The sequence below is a fragment of the Patella vulgata genome, chromosome 9, assembly GCF_932274485.2.
Source record: "Patella vulgata chromosome 9, xgPatVulg1.2, whole genome shotgun sequence".
Lineage (NCBI taxonomy): Eukaryota > Metazoa > Mollusca > Gastropoda > Patellidae > Patella > Patella vulgata.
The window spans coordinates 22,643,041-22,649,040 of record NC_065887.2 but is presented as its reverse complement, the minus strand read 5'-3'; the positions used below and the strand labels follow the sequence as shown (position 1 = coordinate 22,649,040).

General features: G+C 29.8%; 1 protein-coding gene across 1 annotated transcript in view; it reads right to left on the bottom strand.

The window, feature by feature from the left end:
• Nucleotides 1-592: 592 nt before the first annotated feature.
• The window catches only part of LOC126831469 (cyclin-dependent kinase 14), an 88,354-nt gene continuing 82,946 nt past the window's right edge, over nt 593-6,000 (bottom strand). The window contains exon 18 of the mRNA XM_056103147.1: nt 593-3,573. The gene's annotated coding sequence lies outside the window, so the exon portion shown is untranslated. The remainder of the gene's footprint in view (nt 3,574-6,000) is intronic.

Below are 6,000 nucleotides of genomic sequence, written 5' to 3'. Positions count from 1 at the left end.
TTATATATAGTGCATTATAATATATTATGATAGCTGTAGTATGAAGGATAAGATTCACGGATGTCTGAAAAAATTTAGGGTAGTTATTACTATACGTGTAGGTCTCTACTTGCAAAAATGCCCAATTTCTTTTATGCTACCTCCATTCCCATCAGCTAGGAAATGTAATATGTCCCCCAAAACAACATATCGCACATGTATATTGTTATTGAAAGAATACTTTTTGCACAATCGCTGCCATGTTGGATTTTGGATGTCACAAATGAGTTGATCCTGTGACCAACAAACCTATACAATGACATATTACATTAGTCATTTTTTGTTTAAGATCTCTTTCAGACCATTTTCGGTCTCCATCTTAGATTTTCGGATCTCCCGAAGTTGTTTTCGGAAGTAGCAAACTACAAATATCTTCACTAGGGTCCCTTCTATCAGAAACCATCGTCAAACCTTGTTCCTCGAGAACCGGTCAAGGATCTGGGGGTTGTGCCCCAACTATAAAACCGAAGATTGAAGGGCATTAAAGTATTGTTGTTTTTTTTGGAGGAGTAAAGTTATACCCCATTTTATTTCATATAAAAAACACTTCTTATTAAACAGACTCTTTATTTAGCTAGCAAACATAAAAAAAATCAAAATTTACATGAACTGAAAAGCTTATTTCTAACTGATTTCTAGAATTTACATCTTTCATAAAATATCTACATCATTCATTCATACATACTGGTTTAATAATGACAGGCATGACTCATATGATAAGCAGTGAAGTAGCTAGCCTTGAGCTAAGCCTCATTGATTCAGGTAAAAATAAAGTACTGATTATATCTTCCTCTAGTGGTGAGGGTGAGTGACTGGGAGGGGCCTCAGCATAGGGCCAAATCCTTAGACGAGGCTCTGTTATAGTGGTAAAATACAAGTTTACTTTAGCCTTGCTGCACTTGCCAGCTGGACAATAAATTTGACCGTTTTCAGTTGGTCCCCATCATCAAAATTTTCCTGTATCCATGCATCATATAATCATCAATAATTTTAAGTTCTAATTAATGATTACAATTTACAAAAAAATATTTAAAGTGCTAATTGATGATCTGTAATTAATAATGATTTAATAATGCTTTTCATAAATGATTCCATTATAATGCTAAAAAGAAACAGTTACATGTATACCATTACCTAATCTAACTTATAATTTCAATGCAGAATTTCAAGATAAATTTACTAAAATGTATTAAAGGTTACATTATCTTTCACAACACATCATATTGATAATCAATGCAATAAAGCATTTGAATATTGGTACACATAACCCTTTAATATTTATCTTTGTTAAAGAATCCTGTACTGCAATTGGGTTTATACTTAATCAGACTACACCACCTAATAACAATGAATTGTTCCTATTTATAAGAAGTGTAAACAAATAATACATCAACCACCAGTGGTTGCCAGGCAAGATATGCCCACTTTTTGCAAGAGATGGATAAAGAACAAGCTCAAAAAAAGAAGCAACTTTTGGTACAGGAAGTTACCTCTTGAGGGTTTCAAGCTAAAATAGTTATTTTTTAGTACATTCAGGGGCCATACTCCAGGAAGTTACAATCCGATATGCGCAAATATCGAAAGGAACACAGATCTTTGGGTTATAAACATACTTTTCAAGTTTTATCAAAATCGGATGAAAATTGTGACCTCTAGCAAGTCCACAAGCTAAAAATGTGATTTTTTTTGGGTACAAACTTGGGCCATAATCCATGAAGTTACGATCTGATACATGCCAATTTCGAAAGGAACTGAGATCGTTGGGAGATAGACCTGTAGAGTTTCCACAAGCAAATTGTGGACAGACGTCTGAACAGGAGCAACGACAATATACGTCTACATAAAAATGTGGGCGTATAAAAATAAATCTAAAATATTACACAGATAATTTTTTTATAGCACTTTATTTACCAATAATCATAAAATAAATGAAGCAATAATTTTAGCAGAATGGTAAAATTATTAAATTTCACCTCATACAGGCGTGTGTTATTACTTAAATGTGTTATTCCTTTCAATTGACCAATAAAATATGCTTAAAATTAATAATTATTTCACAGCTATATAACATTTAATTTCAAGCAAATTTAAAGAGGTCTAATTGATTTCAACAAAAATCCTCTTAATTACATTAATTTATGGTTCATATGGTTTAATATATACATGGTTACATATAATATATACATGAATAAATTGAGACAATAAATCCTGGTATCATATACAATGTGTAGTCACATCCTTCTATGAGATTTCTCTATAAAGAAGCATAGAAAATATATTTTTTAAAATGTACAGTAAAACTTAAGATTCATTTTTAAAGAGATATGCAGATCAAAGGTAAATGCATTGTAGTTGAAATTGCTGACAGATTTGCAATACATGCCTACCAGCCCAAATGACTACATATATAATTTTGGGTACATTGACTAGCATTAAATTTAATACAAGTTATTAATGGCAAGCTAAGCTTTCGATGGCAATTAGTTGTATATTTTAGAATGGTGTAATTAAATAAATTAGGAACATAATACATAATTGACTTTGGTATTAAAAGACTAGCTTATAAAACAGATTGTGCATTTAATTATTACAGTAAATTATATTCCTTGGTCTATTCTAGGATCATCTTGAATTAAGTAGCTTGTCATGATTTATAAACCTTTTCATCGATATTTTCCAGGATCGTAATTGTGATAAAAAAAAAAGGCTCTCCTCCATGTAAATATCCCACAATTAATCATTTTGGCAGGACTTTTGGGTTTTAGTAAATATATTTCTAAAGACAAACTAAATAATTTTACAAGATTTTTTGGCTTTAGTAAAATATATTTCAAAAGACAAATCAAATAATTTCACAGGATTTATTGGTTTTAGTAAAATATATTTCAAAAGAAAACCAAAGCTAGCAAAACCAAAAGAATAAATAATAATAATTATCTGAACAATAACAAAAGACACTTTCAGCATCTACAAGTTGTGTTGAATATATTAGATATAAAAAGACTTCCATTTAAAATATCACAAATAAAGAACAACAAATACTAAAGGGGGAGTTTCAAATATATTTTAGGCAATGAAATAGGTTAATTATGTGTGAAAGTCAATTCAAAACTGTTATCCTGATCTATCTGAAGCTCCCATGTGTAGAGGAGTTAGTACATGTAATAAGTTTCTAAATTCTACCCAAGCTATATGAGTTGCATATCCAGTCAGCTATTTAATTTGAAACTTTAAAACATGGTAAATAGTCGATTTTGTTTCATTTTGTTAGGGTATCTTGAGCACACTTGAAATGTGAGACTGTTACTTTGAAATTTGACGTAAACGTGTAAGAAAATGTAACTAGTTTTATTGTAAAAGCAAAATATATGTCATATTATTTATAATAAAAATGTTTGAGAAAGTACTTATATAGCTACAATAAAAGTCAATCAGAGCTTAACAACATGATATAGCTATGTCTCAAAAATAAAGATAGTCATTGACAGCAGGTTATTCTTTAGGACTTCAAGGTTTTCCAGACACATAATATATCTGAAACGGAAAGCATAGATGCTGAAATTCAAAAGAGTTCATCCTCTCTACAATCATTTTGCTTTACAACAAATTTGAAAATTAATGGGGTTCATCCTACAGTCTTAATGCTTCACATCAAATCTAATTTTTTTTTTTGTTAAAACCTGTATTCTCTATTGTGGTCACAAGGTTTCAGAAAAGGGTGTGTAACCTTCAAATGAAAGGTTGCACATGGCTAAAAATTGGTAAGGGTAGTCCTATAATTACCACATGCTTCACACCAAATTTGAAAAAAAAATAGCTTAAAATGTAGCCTCTATCATGTTCACAGGTCAACTGTAGATGGGCGGAATGACAGACAGATCGAGTGATGACATAATGTGGGCATATGAAAATATTTTTCAAATGGATGAAGCCAAAATTGAGAGCTCATTTTTATAACTGCTATATTACTTAGTACATTCATTTAAACAAATTTATATAAATTGAGTCTTTTACACCCTCACACTAAACACACATGGAGAATTTTGTTTTCATAAATTTATAGAAATTAAAGTCTCCAATAAATTAATAAGCAAACATATATTATGTAGTGACTGGGGTTTAATATCCACTACACACAAACTAGGTCAGACTTTTGGACTAACATGCTTGGTGTAGGTGTTGTTAGTGGGAGGAGAACTGGGAAAAATCCCCAAGATATTGTGACCCTACAACTTGTCATGTACAAGTGTTGGATCTAATAAATATAAACACATTATCTATTCTAATTTTTGATTTTGGTATTTAAGGACATAAATAAAATAAAAGAGGATTTATTCGGTTAATATTACGATAAACCATTTTTAAAACAAACCAAAACAATTACAAGATCCGCATCCACCTACCAATTACAAAGTCTCTCAAGCTGCAATTGCATTAAATCTTAAAACATTAAAGATGCATTATGCAAGAGCTATATCTATCATCAGATGCTTTTGATTTTTAATGGATTTAAACACAATTGCCAGTTAATAATTTAATTAAGAAATGAATAATCAAGATTTTGTTTAAAATCGTAACAATGGTAGCAATGACTATAGAGACTACACTGTAGTCTGTTAAGAATGAAGTAATATATGACTGAAATTTTTAACATGTTCCCTTTTCATAAATTTTAACTATTATAGCGAGAACTGTCAGCTTTTTTTTTTATCTAAATCTTACATAATGCATCTTTAAGGAGAAAAATATTAGACTTTTAAGAGTGTTTTTTTTTTACAAAATATGTCTATGTCTGTCTTGAGACCAACTGAATATAATTACAAAGGTTTAGATGAACAAATATTCACAGCAAATAACCTGTATAGTACAACGATTACAGGGTAATAACTAATTGATGAATTTGTGCAATAATTTCGATAAGGTAAAATATAGTTATGACTAAAATTTTTGATTAGGTATGACTAGAGAAAGTGGCCATGAAATAAATCCCCTCAGCAATTATAAGCAGCCAGAGAATTAATTTTGTGCTCACATTTTAAACAAGAGTTATAGTTTATTCCAGCATAAATAAGGTATTCTGTAATCCATATGGCATAGACAGCATTAGTATAGATTTTTCAATAAACAAAATTTAAACAGAAAGATTTAAGTTTAACTATGACTATTTTTATACAAAATTATTGAAAACTAGGTGAAGCACCAATTTTTTTTTTTTTTTTTAAATTTCCCATTTCTAATTTTGTTTCAAACTAATATCATCTGGCACTCTCATACAATTACTCAATCTTCTGGCAATATATCAGCAAGCTGAAAATCAATTGTGCTGCTGTTCCCGCTCTTTACTTCAGTCAAAACATAAAACATAGAATAAGCATTTTGTTAAGATGGGTTAATTATGTATGCATTATTTTTAAATTTATTTTCAGCCAATTCCCATTATTAGGTCAAAACAGAATCAATTCAGTTATGAAGAATTTTTTTCAATCAATTTCAGTGCTTTTTTAATGTGAATGTATAAAAGGTCATAATTTTAACCTGCAGAGCACAGTGGTGACAACATTAAATGAAATTTGGGCATATAAATAGGAAAAGTCATTTTGTGAATCATATAATTTTTTACAGAACTTAACAGAAGACAATTCTTAGCATAACCCAATAAATTTAGTTTTTAATGTATCTGACTTCTTTCTAAATTCTACTCATATCACCGAATAACAAAAGGGCTATAGGATCTTCAGTTCCTAAGACTTTAAAGGCAACCTTTATTATGTAACCTGCTTCCAATAAATTCATAAATATTGTAGTCATTAATATATTTGACTTCTTTCTACTCATATTACACGTAAATTACCAAATAAATTTATTGGTTATAGGTTCCTTTGTGTCTGACAGTTGACAGATGAATTTGGAAGTAAATCTTTCTTTTTTTTCATTTCATTACTTTCAAGGTTGTCTTTACAC